The 22,690-nt window shown below is 37.4% G+C and overlaps 2 pseudogenes; both read right to left on the reverse strand.

Annotated features, from left to right (window-relative positions):
• Positions 1 to 2,967: 2,967 nt before the first annotated feature.
• Positions 2,968 to 4,426, reverse strand: LOC113905096 (annotated as a pseudogene).
• Positions 4,427 to 17,524: 13,098 nt separating this feature from the next.
• LOC113905097 lies at positions 17,525 to 18,456 on the reverse strand (annotated as a pseudogene).
• Between the last annotated feature and the right edge of the window lie 4,234 nt (positions 18,457 to 22,690).

Genomic DNA, 22,690 nt, shown 5'->3' on the forward strand with positions numbered 1-22,690 from the left:
GTCTGACACTGTTTCCACTGTTTCCCCATCTATTTCCCATGAAGTGATGGGACCAGATGCCACGATCTTTGTTTTCTGAATGTTGAGCTTTAAGCCAACTTTTTCACCCTCCACTTTCACTTTCATCAAGAGGCTTTTTAGTTCCTCTTCACTTTCTGCTATAAGGGTGGTGTCATCTGCATATCTGAGGTTACTGATATTTCTCCCAGCAATCTTGATTCCAGCTGTGTTTTTTCCTGTCCAGCGTTTCTCATGATGTACTCTGCATATAAATTAAATAAGCGGGGTGACAATACACAGCCTTGACATACTCCTTTTCCTATTTGGAACCAGTCTGTTGTTCCATGTCCAGTTCTAACTGTTGCTTCCTGACCTGCATACAAATTTCTCAAGAGGTTGGTCAGGTGATCTGGTATTCCCATCTCTTTCAGAATTTCCCACAGTTTATTGTTATCCACACAGTCAAAGGCTTTGGCATAGTCAATAAGGCAGAAATAGATGTTTTCTGGAACTTTCTTGCTTTTTTGATGATCCAGCGGATGTTGGCAATTTGATCTCTGGTTCCTCTGCCTTTTCTAAAACCAGCTTGAACATCAGAAAGTTCATGGTTCACATATTGCTGAAGCCTGGCTTGGAGAATTTTGAGCATTACTTTACTAGCGTGTGAGATGAGTGCAATTGTGCAGTAGTTTGAGCATTCTTTGGCATTGCCTTTCTTTGGGATTGGAATGAAAACTGACCTTTTCCAGTCCTGTGGCCACTGCTGAGTTTTCCAAATTGCTGGCATATTGAGTGCAGCACTTTCACAGCATCATCTTTCAGGATTTGAAATAGCTCAACTGGAATTCTATCACCTCCACTAGCTTTGCTCATAGTGATGCTTTCTAAGGCCCACTTAACTTCACATTCCAGGATGTCTGGCTCTAGGTCAGTGATCACATCATCATGATTATCTGGGTCGTGAAGATCTTTTTTGTACAGTTCTTCTGTGTATTCTTGCCACCTCTTCTTAATATCTTAGAACTGTGCTAAGAGGTCTCACCTTTTTTTTTCCATACTATGAAGCACTGAAACATGCCCCTTGCAGTGGAAATGGAGTCTTAACCACCGGAGTGCCAGGGAAGTCCTTAGATAGTCTCATTTTAAATACCTGAACTGGATCTCAAGTGAGCCTTCTATGCTGCAATTCAAGCATCCATCTATCCTCTCAAATGTTCTAAAGTGGATAAAAGTCTCTTAGGGCAAGTAGTGATGAAGGGCTAGAGTTATATTTTCACCTTTCCCTTTATCTTTAGAATCCCAATACCTTCTCTTCTTTCTTCAATCCCAACAAATGACTTGACTTTCTACTTAAGAGAATACCTGAAACAATTAGAAAAGTATTTCTACAAACTCACATCACCCCTTATTCCCACCTCCAACATCCATGCCCACTTAATCAGCCTCCCTGTCCAATATAGAATTCTATCCCTTGTAAATTATCAGCTCTACCATCCCAGGGAGTCCCTGGTGGCTTAATGGTAAAGAATCTGCCTGCATATGCAGGAGACAGGGATTCTATCCCTGGGTTGGGAAGATCCCCTGGAAAAGAAAAAGGCAACCCACTCCAGTATTCTTGCCTGGGAAATCCCACGGACAGAAGGAACCTAACAGACTAAAGTCAATAGGGTCACAAAAGAGTCAGACGTGACTTAGCCGCTAAACAACAACTGTAACCACTATTCCAAGCCAACATGTCCACTTGTGTACCAGATAGATCCCATTTCCTCCTTCTACATAAGAGCAATGATCTGATAATCACTCCCTTACCCCCTTTTGCTCTGTTCAGGATCATTCCTGTCATCATGAAACATGCTGTTATTTCCTTCATCCTAAAATACCATCTTTTCAACACCAATTTGTTGCCAGAAAATTATTCCATTAATTTCTTCCCCTTCATAGCAAAATATGTTGAAAAAAGTTCTCATTCTTGACATATTTTGTTCTGTGTTTCCAAGTTGGGAGTCTCACTTCTGTGGGCATCTTCTCTTTATAGCTCTGTTTTATATGCCAGTTTTTGCCTCTTTTGTATGTACAGTATCATCAATGACATGCTGGGTTTTGTAATATAATTCTTACAATTTTATAAAATTATCACTGATTCACCAAACATTTGGGAAGTGTCCAAAAATTTAAATTACAAAAACATTAATAAGTATATAAAATTAAATAATATAAAATAATGGTTAACATGATGAACAAAATATTAAAATTATAAAAATATATAAATTTATATAAATTATTAAAATATATAAAAATTATGGATCAATACAGAAAATATTTTGTTATAAATAGAATTGTCTAGTTTGAATAGAAGGTTAGTTATTTCCCTGTTCACTGCAGGCAAAGGAAAGGCCAATTTTTAAGGGTGTTTCAAGAGGAAGACAAGCATAAAATAGGAGCTTAACTATTTTCTATTTATGCTCCTTGGAGAGAATAAGTTTCTGGGAATGACTTGATGGACTGAATCTTGAGCCAGAAATGATATGATACACAGTAGTGCCAGCACTGGTTTAACAACAAAATAGATGACAGAAATCAAGGACAGAGTATAAAATTGGAATCAGAAACATGAAAAAGAAAAACAAACCAAAATAGTGTTCAAAATAAGAAAATAAAGCTACAGAAACAACAGGATCTGGTTCTTGAGCCTCAAAAGAGTATCAAAGCAGATGGCAGAAGTGAAGAATGGTCTTGTGCTCCCACAATTGTGATTGCACTTCATGTTCTGTCTCTCCATGAGACATTGGTTAAAATAATACAGATATGTGCTCTATAGATTCTGCTTATTCTCACACAGGTCCCACTGGAAGAGAACTATGGTTGTCCACACTGGGATGAGAACATTTTGCCTTTCCTATCAATCCAGTTTTATTTATACTGTGGCAGAATTAGCAATTGGTATCTTCTGCACTTTGCCATCTCGAGTCAGAGTTTGTTGCACCATAGCCTTCTCATGACCTGTTTGACTTCTGCATTCCTCAGAGTGTAAATCAGGGGGTTGAGCAAAGGTGTCCCAATAGTGTAAAACACAGCCACCATCTTGTCCACTGGAAATGCAGTTACAAGGCAAGTGTATGTGTATATACACGGTACAAAGAATAATACAGTAACAATAATATAAGCGGTGCAAGTAGATAGGGCTTTCTTTCTTCCTTCTGCACTATGATTATGCAGAAAATGTAAGGTAAAACATGGGAGATTAGCAGCGGGCTTATCATGCATATAGCCCCACTGTTAAACACTACGAGTAGATTGATGACATAAGTATCAATGCAGGCAAGTTTCAACAATGGTTGCGCATCACAGAAATAGTGAACAATAACATTGGGGCCACAGAAGGGTAGTCTCAAAGCCAAGAGAATCTGTGCTGAAGAATGGATACAGGCCCCCACCCAGGCCAGTTTCACCAGTGTGCCACAGACACGCTGGTTCACGATGGCTGTGTACCACAGGGGCTAGCAAATGGCCACATAGTGATCAATGGGCATGAGGACAAGTACCAAGATCTCCATGCACCCGACGAAGTGAAATGCAAAGATCTGGATCATGCACTCATTGAAGGAGATGACTTTCTTCTCAGATACAGAATCTGCAATCAACATAGGGGCAATGGTTGTTGAAAAACAAGCATCAGCAAAGGATAAGTAGAAAAGGAAGAAGTACATCGGGATCCCAAGTGTCTGGCTATTTCGTATGGTCATCACAATTAGGAAGTTTGCCAACAGAGCTGCAAGGTATAGAAGCAAGATCACAAACACTATTTTGTCCTTTAGTAAATTCTGTGCTAACCCAAGCAGAATGAACTCATTCACATTGCTGTTCACCTCATGGTTATGGTGAATGTAAAACAGGCATAGCTGAGAAGCGGTTCATCTGCAAAGGAAGTGGGGGAAATGAGGACTTGGCAATAGAAATGTATTTGGACTTGAAATGATAACTTTTAGAGTTATAATTCCATCAAAACATATAACTCACTATTTCTCAAAGTTTTCATGCATTGCAAAAAATTATGAAATAACGTTTTTTATGCTGGTTTTCATGCTTTAACCAGTTCTTTCTATAAGGAATAAGATTTGTGCAAGGGAACCCTCAATGACCATGCTCTTTGCCAAAGTCTGAGAGTTAATGCGTTTGTTGTATGATATTGATCAGGTCACTTTAATGTCTTGATGCCTTTTCTTCAAATGACAATTAGAGGTTCCAATACATATATGTGTATATAATATATATGCTCATATAATGTATATACATATCAACTACTGAATTTTGTATATAATTTTCATTTATATATAAAGTTTTATATTATATATAATTTTATAATAATTTGGGGAGGTACTTTCTTGAAGAAACGCATTTTTTGATTTGGAAACCAGGTTGCACCCATTGTTTCTGATCTCTTCAAAATCACAACTGAGCGACTGAACTGACTGATACTGGGTTTCCTTGAATAGAATAAATATTTTCATATCAATAAGTCAAATTGTCCATTTCAGTTCAATTCAACGCTCAGTTGTGTCCGACTTTTTGCGACCCCATGAATCACAGCATGCCAGGCCTCCCTGTCCAGCACCAACTTCCAGAGTTCACTCAGATTCACGTCCATCAAGTCAGTGATGCCATCCAGGCATCTCATCCTCTGTCGTCCCCTTCTCCTCCTGCCCCCAATCCCTCCCAGCATCAGAGTCTTTTCCATTGAGTCAACTCTTCGCATGAGGTGACCAAAGTACTGGAGTTTCAGCTTTAGCATCATTCCTTCCAAAGAAATCCCAGGGCTGATCTCCTTCAGAATGGACTGGTTGGATCTCCTTGCAGTCCAAGGGACTCTCAAGAGTCTTCTCCAACACCACAGTTCAAAAGCATCAATTCTTCAGTGCTCAGCCTTCTTCACAGTCCAATTCTCACATCCATACATGACCAGAGGAAAAACCATAGCCTTGACTACACGGACCTTTGTTGACAAAATAATGTCTCTGCTTTTGAATATGCTCTCTAGGTTGGTCATAACTTTCCTTCCCAGGAGTAAGTGTCTTTTAATTTCATGCCTGCAGTCACCATCTGCAGTGATTTTTGAGTCCAAGAAAATAAAGTCTGACAGTGTTTCCACTGTTTCGCCATCTATTTCCCATGAAGTGATGGGACCATTTGCCATGATCTTCGTTTTCTGTATGTTGAGCTTTAAGACAAAATTTTCACTCTTCACTTTCAGTTTCATCAAGAGGCTTTTGAGTTCCTCTTCTCTTGCTGCCATAAGAGTGGTGTCATCTGCATATCTGAGGTTATTGATATTGCTCCCGGCAATCTTGATTCCAGCTTGTGTTTCTTTCAGTCCAGCGTTTCTCATGATGTACTCTGCATATAAGTTAAATAAGCAGGGTGACCATACACAGCATTGACATACTCCTTTTCCTATTTGGAACCAGTCTGTTATTCCATGTCCAGTTCTAACTGTTGCTTCCTGACCTGCATACAAATTTCTCAAGAGGCAGATCAGGTGGTCTGGTATTCCCATCTATTTCGCAATTTTCCACAGTTTATTGTGATCCACACAGTCAAAGGCTTTGGCATAGTCAATAAAGCAGAAATAGATGTTTTTCTGGAACTCTCTTGCTTTTTCCATGATCCAGCAGATGCTGGCAATTTGATCTCTGGTTCCTCTGCCTTTTCTAAAACCAGCTTGAACATCAGGAAGTTCACGTTTCACATATTGCTGAAGACTGGCTTGGAGAATTTTGAGCATTACTTTACTAGCGTGTGAGATGAACGCAATTGTGCAGTAGTTTGAACATTGTTTGGCATTGCCTTTCTTTGGGATTGGAATGAAAACTGACGTTTTCCAGTCCTGTGGCCAATGCTGAGTTTTCCAGATTTGCTGGCATATTGAGTGCAGCACTTTCACAGCATCATCTTTCAGGATTTGGAATAGCTCAACTGGAATTCCATCACCTGCACTAGCTTTGTTCATAGTGATGCTTTCTAAGGCCCACTTGACTTCACATTCCAGGATGTCTCACTCTAGATCAGTGAACACACCATTGTGATTATCTGGGTCATGAAGATATTTTTTGTACAGTTCTTCTGTGTATTCTTGCCATCTCTGCTTAATATCTTCTGCTTCTGTTAGGTCTGTACCATTTCTGTCCTTTATCGAGCTCATCTTTGCATTAAATGTTCCTTTGGTATCTATGATTTTCTTGAAGAGATTCCCTAGTCTTTCCCATTCTGTTGTTTTCCTCTATTTCTTTGCATTGATCGCTGAGGAAGGCTTTCTTATATCGTCTTGCTATTCTTTGGAACTCTGCATTCAGATGCTTATATCTTTCCTTTGCTCCTTTGCTTTTCACTTCTCTTCTTTTCACAGCTATTTGTAAGGCCTCCCCAGACAGCCATTTGGCTTTTTTGCATTTCTTTTCCACGGGGATGATCTTGATCCCTGTCTCCTGTACAATGTCACGAACCTCATTCCATAGCTCATCAGGCACTCTATCAGATCTAGGCCCTTAAATCTATTTCTCACTTCCACTTTATAATCATAAGGGATTTGATTTAGGTCATACCTGAATGGTGTAGTGGTTTTCCCTACTTTCTTCAATTTAAGTCTGAATTTGGCAATAAGGAAGTCATGGTCTGAGCCACAGTCAGCTCCTGGTCTTGTTTTTGCTGATTGTATAGAGCTTCTCCATCTTTGGCTGCAAAGAATATAATCAATCTGATTTCAGTGTTGACCATCTGGTGATGTCCATGTCGAAAGTCTTGTCTTGTGTTGTTGGAAGAGGGTGTTTGTTATGACCAGTGCATTTTCTTGGCAAAACTCTATTAGTCTTTGCCCTGCTTCATTCTGTATTCCAAGGCCAAATTTGGCTGTTACTCCAGGTGTTTCTTGACTTCCTACTTTTGCATTCCAGTCCCCTATAATGAAAAGGACACCTTTTTTTGGGTGTTAGTTCTAAAAGGTCTTTTAGGTCTTCATAGAACCATTCAACTTCAGCTTCTTCAGCATTACTGGTTGGGGCATAGACTTGGATTACTGTGATATTAAGTGGTTTGCCTTGGAAACAAACAGAGATCTTTCTGTCGTTTTTGAGAGTGCATCCCAGTACTGCATTTCGTGTACTTTTGTTGACCATGATGGCTATTCCATTTCTTCTGAGGGATTCCTGTCCACAGCAGTAGATATAATCGTCATCTGAGTTAAATTCTCCCATTCCAGTCCATTTGAGTTTGCTGATTCCTAGAATGTCGACATTCACTCTTGCCATCTCTTATTTGACCACTTCCAATTTGCTTTGATTCATGGACCCGACATTCCAGGTTCCTACTGTCCACTTTCCTCTAATAAATTTATACATCTAAATAAAACTTTAGGCTTCCTTGTAGTCTAGCAAAAATAATATTAGAAAAATTTAGAAATGTTATAATAATTAAAACTCAAAATGGCTTCCCTGATTGCTTAGTTGGTAATAATCTGCCTGCAATGCAGGAGACCCTGGTTTGATTCCTGGGTCAGAAGATCTACTGGAGAAGGGACAGGCTACCAAGTCCAGTATTCTTGGACTTCCCTTGTGGCTCAGCTGGTAAAGAATCTGCTCTCAAAGCCGGAGACCTGAGTTCAATCCCTGGGTTTGGAAGAACCCCTGGAGAAGGGAAAGGCTACCAACTGCAGTATTCTGGCCTGGAAAGTTCCATGGATTTTATAGTACATGGGATCTCAAAGAGCTGAACACGACTCAGCAACTTTCACTCACTCCAAATGACAGTTTCCATAATCTCTGATGAGTATTTAAAAGGAGAATAAGTTAATGATTTTTCCATTTCAGTGCATCAGGTTTCCCATAGGAGATGAAAACAAAAGGCAGGGGACCATTTGCTGTGAGGAGAGAAGCAGTTTGGAGAGAATGATGAAATATCATTATAAGAAGAACAGCATGCATTGCTTCAGGAAAAATATATCTTCTCTCCATAAAGACTGCACTCTCATTAAATCAGAAAGCTGTAAAAGAAAATCTGTGGGCAGATAATAGACCACTGTGAAAACCAGTTCATGTAATTTTATTTTGTTTCACTTTAAGTAAGCAAAGAAAATATTTGGGGACATAAAGACTTAATGTATGCATTAGGTTGGATCAATACCCCCTCAGAGCTTTATGACAGAATTCAGTCTGTATTTCCAAACATCCCTGGATCATCCCACCACTTGACCAATTTGTTGTGAAGAGGCTAAGGACACTTTTCCATGCTCTATCTGTTGACTCTGGATAATGAATAGGCTCTTAATACATATCTGATGACTGACTTGTTGGTATCTCTGATACCATGAAGGATTGGTGATTAATCAGAAAGAGGAAAATTATCTGAAAACTCATATTAAAGTAAATTAGTAGGTCATTTGACACTAATTTGAAAAAGCACAGAAATACTATAATAAAGAATAAAGATGGTATCTCCCAAATTGAAGTAATAGAATGATGCTAGTATTACTAGTGATAGAAGAAACTATTTTTGCTTTCTTCATCCTTATATTTTTACTTTCACCTGTTGAAATTTTAATCAATTCAATTATATTTGGGCCCAAAAGTCTGTAATTTTTTTTTTCTCCAGGTAAATAGACATGTGTCTATATCTTCTCTGCTCCTATATTACTATGTGGATTTCCATACACATATGATTGAATAAAGCAATACTGGATTAAATATTATTTTTATTATCTAATCTTATCATTCAAACAAGCTTTCCCTTGTATTATTTCATCTGACTTCCATAATTTTTGGCAAGGCAACTGTGGCCATTTGTTTGTCCTTTTCTAGTTACAAAGTTTGACCTATAATACAGAGTATTTTAACTAAGGCAATTAGGGTATAACTAGACAAAGATGTACCTAGATAGCCTAGCACTCACCCACATTTCATATAAAATATCAAACCCCAATCATCACGTAGATTGCATCTTAGAAAAGAAATTCTGATCCATCAAAGAAAGATGTCAAATTGATACCTTAAATTTCTGTCCTGACTCCAAAATCAAGTTAATTAAACTGCATATTGAGGCTAATATCAAAGCAGAAAACTAAATGAACCTAAATGGATTATAGAGAAGAGGAGGAAAGAAGCAGACTAATGAAGTTAGAGCAGGAGAGAGGAGAGCGAGTGAGCAGAAACCAGGGAAAGAAGAGTCAGGGATAGAATACAAAAAGACAGAGTGGGAAGGTGAGCAAGAATATTAGAGAGGGTAGTTTGAGCCAAAATTTCATCACAGTTTAGCTTCTTTCTTCCTGGCTGACCACACAGTCACTTTCCCCTAAACCGAAAAGGGAATCTGATTATGATCAAAGTGTTGTCAGGGAGCTTGAAAATTCAACTGTGTAGAAAGCACAGTTCTATTTTGTATTCTGTCCTAGAAACTTCAGCAATGACCTACACTTTCAACAAGAAGATCCCCAAGACAGAAATTTCTACCAAATTGGCCTCAATCCAGTTCATTGTACCTTCTGTGAGCAGAGATGCATTTAAGAGGTAGCACAGCTATGTGCCAACTCCAAGGAAAGCCTAGGAACTCTGGATCCACAAACTCATTCATTGATGTGAACACTCCCCAGGACCTCCATCATTCGTTAGAAGACACACTGACTAAAGATTCTAAGAGCTTGGTCTTTAGGAGGCAATTAGAAGAAAATATTTTAGAGAGAATGAAAAACCTTACCTCTTATGAGCAAACAGGTGACTTCCAATAAAATATACTTTGTGCATCTTCAACTTTAATTTACTTAGAAGTTAAATTATATGAAACCTGAATAAAACACACAAACTATACTCCCTTAAGATTTATCTTGGGATTTATCACAAGAGATCATGGGATGTAAGGAGTTTATGGAGAAAGGTAACTCTGCATGTGGCAATAATTCACAAACTCCTCCTCAGAAGCACTTGTTTATACAGAATAAGGTCTCTTATTGAAGCAGAGAGGAGTCTTGTGAAAAATGGGGCCAATTTCTTAATTTGGTTCTTGGAGACTTTGTGAAGAAAACTATTTCTGAATTCTGAATGAGAAGTGCCTCTGAAGTCAGCTCTCTTCCCACAATATATCTTTTGGAAAATTATGAGTTTAAGTGCTTTCTTTTTACTGCATCGGATATTTATAGTAACTCCCACAAAAGTCTGTAAATGCCTAACACAGGCCTTCAGCCTCAGGAGCTTCCAGGAAAGTATTTCTCCCAAACCAGTCCCAAAGGATATGCATTGAGCTACCTAGCTCAGACAGTCCCAGAGTAAAAGCAAACCTTGGGGCCAATTAGTTACACTTCAGTGTATGTGCTTTGATGTGAGGAAATTCTCTTTCCTTCTCCATAAGATTTCTTTAAGCCCATCTCTTCTAGAATCATGAGGACATTTGAAACCCGTGAAAGGCTCAGAGATGAAATACGTACTGTAAACTTGAGTCCTGGCCTTTCCATTTAGCTTTTAAGTGAATTTAAGCAAATTTCTCAATCTCTTGAATTTCCTATGTTCCCTTTATAACAGGCAATTACTAATATTAAATGCTTGGGGTGATGAAAATGGCTCAGTGGTAAAGAATCTGTCTGCCAATGCTGGAGATGTGAGTTCAATCTCTGCCTCTGGAGATCTCCTGGAGAAGGAAATGGAAACTCACTCCAGTATTCTTGCCTGGGAATCCCATGGACAGAGGAGCCTGGCAGAGTCAGAAAGGTCAAAAAATGGTCAGACTTGGGGACTGAACAACAACAATAATCAATATTTATTTAATTTAATATTATTGATGTTCTAACCTTCCATTTCTAATCCTATTCATGTTTTTTTTTTAATCAATTTATAGAAGGAGACAGGAACGAAGTAAAAGAGAAAAAAAACTTAAATAATTGTCTTGTGTGTTTTCTTTATCAAGATAGATGCTCTTCCTCTTAAAATAAACAGATTTAGATCTTTGCTTTTGAAGGGTTATGAGGTATGAAAGGGTCTTCACTGGTAGCTCAGCTGATAAAGAATTCACCTGCGATGCAGGAGACGCTAGTGCAATTCTTGAGTTGGGAAGACCCCCTGGAGAAGGGCTAGACTAATCACTCCTGTTTTCTTGGGCTTCCCTGGTGTCTCATACGGTAAAGAACCTGCCTGTAATGCGGGAGATCTGGGTTCGATCCCTGGGTTGGGAAGATCCCCTGGAAGAGAGGCATGGCAACTCACTCCAGTATTCTTGCCTAGAGAATCCTATGAATAGAGGAGCTTGGAGAGCTACAGTCCATGGGATTGCAAAGAGTTGGACATGACTAAGTGACTAAGCACAGCACAGCACAAGGTATTAAAGACAGGATAGATTACATCAAAAATTACTTTCCTACCTGGGAGACCATATTACAACAATTACCTGTAAGGTCTGACATTGCCTACTAGGTGTCTTCAATAAGTATGAAGTGAGAGGCCCAGGGTATATATAGGTGAAAGTAGACAGCAACTGAGGTGAGAGAATGACATTAATAGATTGCACCATGCTTTGCACTTTTGCTAAAGTGTCTAGTGGCAACCAGCAAGTCCAAGCAGCTCAGATAAACTTTGTAGGGAAAAATCACATTCCAACACATGGCTTTTTCTTTCTTTTCTTCTTCTTCTTCTTCTTCTTCTTCTTTTTTTTTTTTAATTAACAAATGGACTGGAAGAATCCCAAGGAAGATTTTTGATGTGTTCCTTAAAGTCTTTGAGCTTCCCTGGTGACTCCGATGGTAAAGAACCTGCCTGCAACACTGGACACCCTGGTTCCATCCCTGGGTCAGGAAGATCCCCTGGAGAAGGGAATGGCTATGCACTCCAGTATTCTTGCCTAGAGAATCCCATGGACAGAGGAGTCTGACCATCTACAGTCCATGTGGTCTCAAGAAGTCGGACATGACTGAGTGACTAACACTTTCACTTTCACTTTAAAGTCTTTGACCCTTAGATCGCCCATTAATTAAATGGGAATATGAAGACCTACTTCTAAAAAGTTTCTCTAAATACCAAAATGTATAGCATGAAAAAAAAAAAATCTCTGACTCAGAGAATATGCAAAAGAAATATATATATATATATTATATATATATATATATTATATATTTGGAATGGAATATATTATATATATATTTAATCTACCCTAAACAAAAGAATTCTGGGCCACAGAAGTGAAATAAATCACCAAGTTCACACAGCTAGTTGGTAACAGAACTGAGACTAGAATACAAATCTCTCAAGGATGAATCTAAATTGCTTTAAGACAATATGTATAGTAATGTCGTGTTTTCTCAGCCTAAAAAATATAAATAAATAGCTAATGATTGAGTCCATGCATTGAACTGCCTGGTCACAGAGTCTTAAATTAACTCCCTACCTTTGACAGAATGGTTAAGCTTTCCAGTTCTGGTGGGACAGTTTTATAAGGGCAGTTTCAGAGGAGAGTACTGAATGGGCCAAAGGCAAGAAATTGAGTCAATGATCTCTGGAAGTTCCTCCAATCTCTGAGTGATCTGACCCTGAGTGAATTGAATTTCATTGTAGACTGAGTGATCAGATTACCCAACTGAAATCCTGGTCTGTTACGTCAAGGCCGGGGCTTACTGAATTCGGTTAACTATGGCCATTTTATTGTGGGAGTTGATGATAACTGAGTTTTGTATTACACTAAGTACATTTTTGTCCTTCTCTCTCCCATATGTACTCTTAACACATATTAGGGTCTTAATTTAAACTCTGTTCATTTAAATTTATATCTCATTAAGGTAAATTTTCAGTGAATAATTTGGAAACTCTGGATAGATTAAACTCATTAATATAATTCAAATTTAAGGCTCTAAGTGATTTTATTTGGATCAGAAATGCCTAAAGAATAAAAGTTAGATTTAATTGAGTGAGAAATGGAAAAAGGAATGAAGAATAAAGAATGATAAAAAGAGTAGAGAGCAATGGTTTTATTATTATTTTTCTTTAGTTAGTCTTTAATTGCAGGAAAATTACAGTAGTGCATTGGTTTCTGCATCCAACAATGAAATTCAGCCATAATTATACATATATCATCTTTGTCTTGAGCATCCCTCTCCTTACCCCCCATTCCACCCTTCAAGGTTATCACAGAGTGCCAGACTGGGCTCCCTATGTTTTATAGCAACTTCTAACCAGCTAGCTATTTACACACGTTATTGTATGTATGTTAATGCTATTTATGTATTCATCCCACTGTCTGTTTCCCCAACTGTGTCCATGAGTTTGCCCTCTGTATCTGTATCTCCATTCCTTTCCTGCAAATAGGTTCATCAATACAGTTTTCCAGATTCTGTATATATAAGTTAATATATAATATTTATTTTTTCTCTTTCTGACTTACTTCACTCTCTATAACAGGTTCTAGATTCATCCACCTCACTAGAAGTGACTAAAATTCATTCTTTTATATAACTAATAATATTCCATTGTATATATGTACCATGACTTCTTTATCCTTTCATCTGTCAATGGATATATAGATTGCTTCCATGTCCTAGCTATTGTAAATAGTGCTGCTATGAACATTGGGGTACATGTGTCTTTTTCAATTATGGTTTTCCCATGGTATATGCCCAGTTAGTGGGATTGCTGGGCCATATGGTAGCTTTATTCCTAGTCTTTTAAGGAATATTATTCTCCATGTTGACTGTATCAATTTACTATTTGAATGTATATATACTATATCTAGACTTAGATGTGAGAATTAACTAGAATGCAGAATTTATTTTAAATATTCTCTTTGTGTTGTATCAAAGCATGAATTACAGTTATCATCAATTAAAAGTGAAAGTTTAAAGTGAAGTCACTCAGTCATGTCCCACTCTTTGCGATCCCATGGACTGTAGCCTACCAGGCTCCTCCATCCATGGAATTTCCCAGGCAAGGGTACTGGAATGGGTTGCCATTTCCTTCTCCAGATCTTCCCAACACAGTGATCGAACCCAGGTCTCCAACACTGCAGGCAGACGCTTTACCGAATACGCCACCAGGGAAGCCCTATCATTAATACCTAAGGGCTAATATCAGCAATAAGTAATTGCATTCCTTTGCCAAAACTCCCATGTAGGTGTGTTAACGTTATAGATTGGTTTAGATTTGAATATGGAAATATATCTCTTTTATTCAACAGAGCTTCTACATTAGGCTTTTCTAGATGCTGATAGCATCAATGAACAAAAGAAAAAAAAAATCCTTGCATCACAGCTTATGCTGCTAAGTCGCTTCAGTCGTGTCTGACTCTGTGCAACCCCATGGACTGCAGCCTACCAGGCTTCTCCGTCCATGGGATTCTCCAGGCAAGAACACTGGAGTGGGTTGCTATTTCCTTCTCCAGCATCACAGCTTACAGTCTTTGATAAAAAGCAGACAAAATAATAATAATATGGATTACATGAAAAGCAATAAGTACGTTATACAATAATATGAGAAATTTATGAGTTCTCTAAGAGTAAAAGAATAGATAGGGAAGGGATCCTTGAAATCCAGGATGGGATTTGCTATTTATAAACCTGTGCTACAGGAACCCCTACAGTGTAAGTTTTGTGATTGTTCTGGTCTCTTCTATTCCTGTGTCCTGATTTTCATCAGTCATTAAAATCAGCATCCTATGTTTTTCATACAGTATACTAACGCATATATATGGAATTTAGAAAGATGGTAACAATAACCCAGTGTACGAGACAGCAAAAGAAACACTGATGTATAGAACAGTCTTATGGACTCTGTGGGAGAGGGAGAGGGTGGGTAGATTTGGGAGGATGGCAATGAAACATGTAAAATATCATGTAGGAAACGAGTTGCCAGTCCAGGTTCGATGCACGATGCTGGATGCTTGGGGCTGGTGCACTGGGACGGCCCAGAGGGATGGTATGGGGAGGGAGGAGGGAGGAGGGTTCGGGATGGGGAACACATGTATACCTGTGGCGGATTCATTTTGATATTTGGCAAAACTAATACAATTATGTAAAGTTTAAAAATAAAATAAAATTAGAAAAAAAAATCAGCATCCTAAATATAAACCTCTTTTCATCTGAAATACCTTGAGTAAGCTCCTGTTTCTAATCTGTAAGACATTCTCTTTCTTCCCTCCACAAGAATTTTATAAACCATCAAATGAGTAGCAAATGAACTGATCAGTAATGGCTCTCGAGTTGCCAGTCCAGGTTCGATGCACGATACTGGATGCTTGGGTCTAGTGCACTGGGACGACCCAGAGGGATGGTATGGGGAGGGAGGAGGGAGGAGGATTCAGGATGGGGAACACATGTATACCTGTGGCGGATTCATTTTGATATTTGGCAAAACTAATACAATTGTGTAAAGTTTAAAAATAAAATAAAATTAGAAAAATAAATAAATAAATAAATATACAAAAAATTTTTTAAAAATCCAATATGCATAGAATTCAATTATTTTTAAATTTACATATGATGAAATTATGGAGAAGGCAATGGCAACCCACTCCAGTACTCTTGCCTGGAAAATCCCATGGATGGAGAAGCCTGGTAGGCTACAGTCCATGGGGTCGCAAAGAGTTGGACAGGACTGAGCGACTTCACTTCATTCACTTCATACTTGATCACTGGAGAAGGAAATGGCAACCCACTCCAGTATTTTTGCCTGGGAAATCCCGTGGACAGAGGAGACTGGTGGACCGTGGTCCATGGGGTCACAGAGAGTCAGACAGGACTGATGTGACTAAGCACACACACATGAGGAAACAGAGTTGCCATATTAGAGTTCATAAGTGATCTAAGAGAAAGCATTATTTGTTAGGTCCCATGTTAATGGTCTTTTATTGGATGACCTGTCTCCCATATTCATGGCATATTGTTTATCAGCTGAGCCACCAGGGAAGCCCAAGAATACTCGAATGGGTAGCTTATCCCTTCTCCAGTGGATATGTCTGACTCAGGAATTGAACCTAGTTCTCCAGCCTTGCAGGTGGATTCTTTACCAGCTGAGCTACCAGGGAAGCATTGGATGACTTACTACCTGTCAAATAAGTTTGACGCAAAGTTTTTGCCTAAGAAAGTTTGACAAACTTTACATTTACTTTATTTTTTTTTAATTTCATTTTATTTTTTTAAATTTTATTGTTAAAATTTACATAATTGTATTAGTTTTGCCAAATATCAAAATGAATCCGCCACAGGTATACATGTGTACCCCATTTTATTTTTAAACTTTACAGTATTGTATTGGTTCTGCCATATATCGAAATGAATCCACCACAGGCATACATGTGTTCCCCATCCTGAACCCTCCTCCCTCCCCATACCATGCCTCTGGGTTGTCCCAGTGCACCAGCCCCAAGCATCCAGTATTGTGCATCAAACCTGGACTGGCGACTCATTTCATGTATAATATACATGTTTCAGTGTGATTCTCCCAAATCATCCCACCCTTTCCCTCTCCCACAGAGTCCAAAAGACTGTTATATACATCATTGTCTCTTTTGCTGTCTCGTATACATGGGGAACACATGTATACCTGTGGCGGATTCATTTTGATATTTGGCAAAAGTAATACAATTATGTAAAGTTTAAAAATAAAATAAAATTAAAATGTGAAAAAAAAGAAAAGAGACAAAGATGGTTACTACATAATGATCAAAGGATCAATCCAAGAAGAAGATATAGCAATTATAAATATATATGCACCCAACACGGGAGCACCACAATATGTAAGGCAAATGCTAACAAGTATGAAAGGAGAAATTAACAATAACACAATAATAGTGGGAGACTTTAATACCCCACTCACACCTATGGATAGATCAACTAGACAGAAAATTAACAAGGAAACACAAAAGTTAAACGATACAATAGACCAGTTAGACCTAATTGATATCTATAGGACATTTCACCCCAAAACAATGAATTTCACCTTTTTCTCAAGTGCACATGGAACCTTCTCCAGGATAGATCACATCCTGGATCATAAATCTAGCTTTGGTAAGTTCAAAAAAAAATTGAAATCATTCCAAGCATCTTTTCTGACCACAATGCAGTAAGATTAGATCTCAATAACAGGAGAAAAGCTAGTAAAAATTCCAACATATGGAGGCTGAACAACACGCTGCTGAATAACCAACATACCATAGAAGAAATCAAAAAAGAAATCAAATTTGCATAGAAACAAATGAAAATGAAAACACAACAACCCCAAACCTGTGGGACACTGTAAAAGCAGTGCTAAGGGGAAAGTTCATAGCAATACAGGCATACCTCAAGAAACAAGAAAAAAGTCAAATAAATAACCTAACTCTACACCTAAAGCAACTAGAAAAGGAAGAAATGAAGAACCCCAGGGTAAGCAGAAGGAAAGAAATCTTAAAAATTAGAGGAGAAATAAATGAAAAAGAAACAAAAGAGACCATAGCAAAAATCAACAAAGCCAAAAGCTGGTTCTTTGAAAGGATAAATAAAATTTACATTTACTTTAAAATTGTCTTAAAGTTTAACATTTTATTTTTCATTAGATACAACCATTATTCTGGTCCACACTTGCTTCATGGCACTTTTCACTTCCTTATTTCTTCCTTATTGTAAATCAAAGGATTGAGCAGTGGAGTTAGGATGGTATAAAATATGGCTACCATTTTGTCAAAGGAGAAAGCAGATGGAGGTCGTGCATACACAAATATGCATGGAACGAAGAATAAAACCACAATAGCAATGTGAGATCTGCAGGCGGAGAGGGCTTTCTCCTGCCCTTCAGAGTTATGGGTTCTTAGAGACAGCAGGATGACCCTATAGGAGACAAGCAACAAGAAGATTAAGGTGCAGATAAACCCACTGTTGGTGACTACCAAAAGCCCAAAGATGTGAATGTCAGTGCAGGCAAGCTCCAGCAGTGGGTGCAAGTCATACATGAAGTGATCGATGACGTTGGGGCCACAGAAGGGCAGCTGGAAAGTGAAGAGAATCTGTATCATGGAATAAATGAAGCCCCCTGTCCAGGCTACTGCCATCAGGACACAAAGTCTGTGCTTCATGATAGAAGAATAGTGCAAGGGCTTCTAGATGGCCACATAGCAGTCATAGGACATGGCACTGAGGACAATCGCCTCCACCCCAGCAAAGAAGTGTTCAGCAAAGAGCTGGGTCATGCAGCCTTCAAAGGAAATGGTTTTCCTTTTATGGAGAGAGCCCACAATCATCTTTGGGGCAATGATAGAGGAGAAACATGCATCCAGGAAGGACAGAAAAGCCAGGAAGAAGTACATGGGGGAGCCCCAGAGTGCTGGGCTGCTACTGATAGTCACCACAATTAGCAAGTTGCCCCTGACAGTTGCAATGTAAATGAACAAGAATACAACAAATATTGTTTTCTGCACATTTGGACTCTGTGAGAGCCCTAAGAGTACAAACTCGGTTACAAAGCTGTAGTTTTGCATGATTTCCAAGGAAAAGATGAAAGCACCACAATCAACATGTAGCATCTACAATGATGAGAAAGAAAAATTTGTCTCAGACTGGTTTGTACTACTATCATGATCATTGAAAGTTGGTGCATGCATATGAAAAATTATCTTACATGCTAATGATCTTCATGTCAGTGAGAACACAAAATTAGAAATTTGTTGAATGTATGGGATGTCAGGAAGAATTGTAGTACATATAAATTATTAAATACTTTAAGATGTCAGAGCTTTGATATAGGGGAAGGGAAAGGATCCAGTTGTGGTGGAGATAAGAAACCTTTGTTATTTCAACTGCCAACTCTGATCCCATAGTAGTATTTTCCCAGCATCAATTGTTAGAAAGATTCTGAAGCCACATCAAAGTTCTGAGGAAAGGAGGAGGGCAGGTTATTAGTCATGCCTGCCACATCCCTGATCAGGTGACTTCCTTATCTACAGATAGAAGAGGAAATGTGACAAAGCTTATAGAGGTGCTCGAAAATCATGACTAATCCCTGAATTATATCTTTAAAAATCTGAACTCAGTTGAGCCTTTAATTCAATCATTTTTTATTAAAAAAATAATAATTCTTATTGGGAAAACACCTTGCTGAAAACTAAACATTCATAACAAGTACGTGTGTGTTGAGTTGGTATTTTTCTTAATTCATCATTTAAAAACAAGAACGGAAGTTTATAAATAGAATAATATCTACAAATGAGTATGTTATAATGACTAAGTTAAATCATGCAAGGAAGCAACTCTTCAGGGTCTAGTGGGTAGAAAACAGCTCATGTTAGATCTTCTTCCCCTATCTTACCTAAAGTCTCCATTCATTGTAGAGATTAAAACTTTCTGATTCCTCTGTTCATGTTTGAATGACGACTCTTGGTTAAGGATGCAGGACAAATGAGGTATTAATAGAATCAGAAGGTAATGGCCAAGTTACTTACAGATACAGATAAGCAACAACTGCATAGGTAAGAGATAGAAACAAGATGCTGAATATAGTAGAGTCTGAATGCTTTATTATTATTTTTTTTTTTTTACTAATGATTTATATAATGTGGCCCAATCCGATCAAGATCCAAGTTATCTGTTTCAAATTTATATGACTTTATTGTATCCCCTTGGAGTAGGAAATGGCAACACGCTACAGTATTCTTGCCTGGAAAATTCCATGGACAGAGGAGCCTAGTAGTCTCCAGTCCCTGGGGTCGCAAAGGGTTGGACACCACTGACTGATGACTACACACTCACGTACATTGTAATATAGGGATGATCATGGCTAACCTCCCTACTCATTTCACAGAATTATAATGAGGGTCAAATTGGAAAATGTGAAAATGTTGCTCACGGTAAAATGCCCTTACCAATTTTAGCTTCTATTCTCTCATTTAAAAAGCCAGACAACTTACCCACAGAAAGTTTTCATGAGACATTCAGATTATTACTCCGCATTTTTACTTCATTTTTCATAACAACATACAGCTGTGAAGGATTGTGTCCTCACCTGTACATATAACAGAAATTTATCAGTCAAATGACATGTGAGTGTGTGTGTGTGTTAAAGAGGAGAATAAGGCAAAAATTAAACTTATCATGAGAAATAAAAATAAGCTGATTTTTGTGACTGTCACTTACAGCTAACAAAAGCAATTTCTAATATTAGAAAGACACAGTTTTTTTTTTTAACTTTACAATATTGTATTGGTTTAGCCATATATCAAAATGAATCTGCCACAGGTATACATGTGTTCACCATCCTGGACCCTCCTCCCTCCTCCCTCCCCATACCATCCCTCTGGGTCATCCCAGTGCACCAGCCCCAAGCATCCAGTATCGTGCATCAAACCTGGACTGGTGACTCATTTCATTTATAATATTATACATGTTTCAATGTCATTCTCCCAAATCATCCCACCCTCTCCCTCTCCCACAGAGTCCAAAAGACTGTTCTGTACATCAGCCTCTCTTTTGCTGTCTCATATACAGGGTTATTGTTACCACGTGTACCCCAATGTTCATCACAGCACTGTTTATAATAGCCAGGACATGGAAGCAACCTAGATGTCCATCAGCAGATGAATGGATAAGAAAGCTATGGTACATATACACAATGGAGTATTACTCAGCCATTAAAAAGAATACATTTGAATCAGTTCTAATGAGGTAGATGAAACTGGAGCCTATTATACAGAGTGAAGTAAGCCAGAAAGAAAAACACCAATACAGTATACTAACACATATATATGGAATTTAGAAAGAAAGACAGTTTTATGTTAACTAACATTTGTCTTTTGATTTACTTTGAAATGTATTTCCATTGTGTTTTCAGCACAATAGACACTCTGAAAGTGTCTGCACTATGAACTTCATACCCAGTTACAAGCTGTCACTGTGGATAGAAAAGTATAAACAAACCATGTAAGATCATCAGATCAGTCAATAACAATTTATTAGAATTTGTATCCTCCTTTTGTGTGAAAACTGTACAAATTTAATTATGTTGGGGCTTGTCTTGAATTGGTTCATAGTTCTTTTCAGGTCTACTAATCCTTCTACTTTTCTTTCTATTCACTCTATCAATTTTTGAGAGTTTGATGTTGAAACTCCAATTTATCTACTTAAAAAATTGTAATATATAGTGGAACTATATGTAACTTTATACTGTATTTTCCAAGTTGCCTGTAAGTGTGTTATCATAATTTCATAATTTAAAAAAGAAAAACAAGAACATTTAAAAAATAATTAAAGTAAAAAAAAAAAACTAGGATTATGGCCTTAAAAAAAGAAAAAAAATATAGTCAACATATGACTTAGCAATTATCCTTGGATAATTGCTTATCCTTGGATGAAGGCAAGAGACACAGTGAAATTAAATGAGGAAGAATGTCAGCTCCAGATTCATACCAAACTAGGTTCAAATCTAGGCTACTCTGTTTAGTTGTATTATGTGATGGGGAAAAGCAACCTAAAAATCTAAGGCTTGGATGCTACCTCTGCAACAAAATATAGTTAAAACAGCTATTGATAAGGTTCTTGTGAGGATCTGATAAGGTAATACTGATAAAAACATTTACACAGTTAAAAACACAGAAGAAAATCACAGTAAATGGTAAGAACAAGTCCTCAGAGCCATTGGCAAAAGTAGAAATGACAGTTTTTATTTCTAATTCCTGCTTTATTGTGATCAAAGATGGGAAGTATTTTTACCCATCTTTTTACTTATTCACAAATATAAAATATTTTACTGGTTATAGTGCAGATATGTTTAAATGCTTAAGCTTTTAATAAAGAAAGAAGATTCATTCATTTATCAATTCATTCATCCTTCCAATAAATTTACAGAGTACTTACTATGTGTTATGCACTATTTCAGATATTGGAGTACACTTTTAAATATTCATAATACTCTCTGAATTAATTATTGTGACTTTCAAACCCACATATCTCTATTTCTTTTTCAGGTAGCATCATTGTACCAAAAAAAAAAAAAAAAAAAAACTAATAAATCTCCCTTATCTGGGGAGTTTTAAGATAAATATCATTTTAAAATTAAAATGCTAAAAAAATAAAATTAAATAAAATTAAAATGCTCACTAAATATAAAACAATTCACCACCATCTTTTTTTCAGATAAGAGGAATTTCCACAAATAGAATTAAAACATTGACAATGGAGAATACAGTGTTCTCATAGTTTATGATCACAAGATGTATGATTTGACGTCATTTAAAAAGCAATTGTCCTAAATGAAGTGGGTTGGCCTGGATTGAATCCTAGAACAGAAAAGAGACAGTAGTGGGAAAATTAGTGAAGTATGAAAAAATACGGTGTTAACGGTAATTATTAATGTTCATTTCACTGTTTTGACAAGTCTACTTAATAATTACTATGAAAACAAATAGCAAATATTTTCAGAATCATAAGTGTTTTTGTATTCATTATACTGGTTACGCCAACACTGAAATTTATTCTAAAAGTAAAATGAGATGCTGTACGTTTTATAATGGAAGATGATGTCATGTCATTTATAACAGTGAAAATTCAGAAATATCTGAAATGTTCAGTAATAAGATGTTTATGTAAATCAGACCACTACAACTTAATAACATAATATTCTATAACTAAAATACTAGTCAATAATATAGATGGTGAAGCATTTTACCATATGTTAAATGAGAAAAACAAAAATAAAAATTGTAATAACTGCCGATCTGTATA

This window comes from Bos indicus x Bos taurus, chromosome 15 (assembly GCF_003369695.1).
Source record: "Bos indicus x Bos taurus breed Angus x Brahman F1 hybrid chromosome 15, Bos_hybrid_MaternalHap_v2.0, whole genome shotgun sequence".
Classification (NCBI taxonomy): domain Eukaryota; kingdom Metazoa; phylum Chordata; class Mammalia; order Artiodactyla; family Bovidae; genus Bos; species Bos indicus x Bos taurus.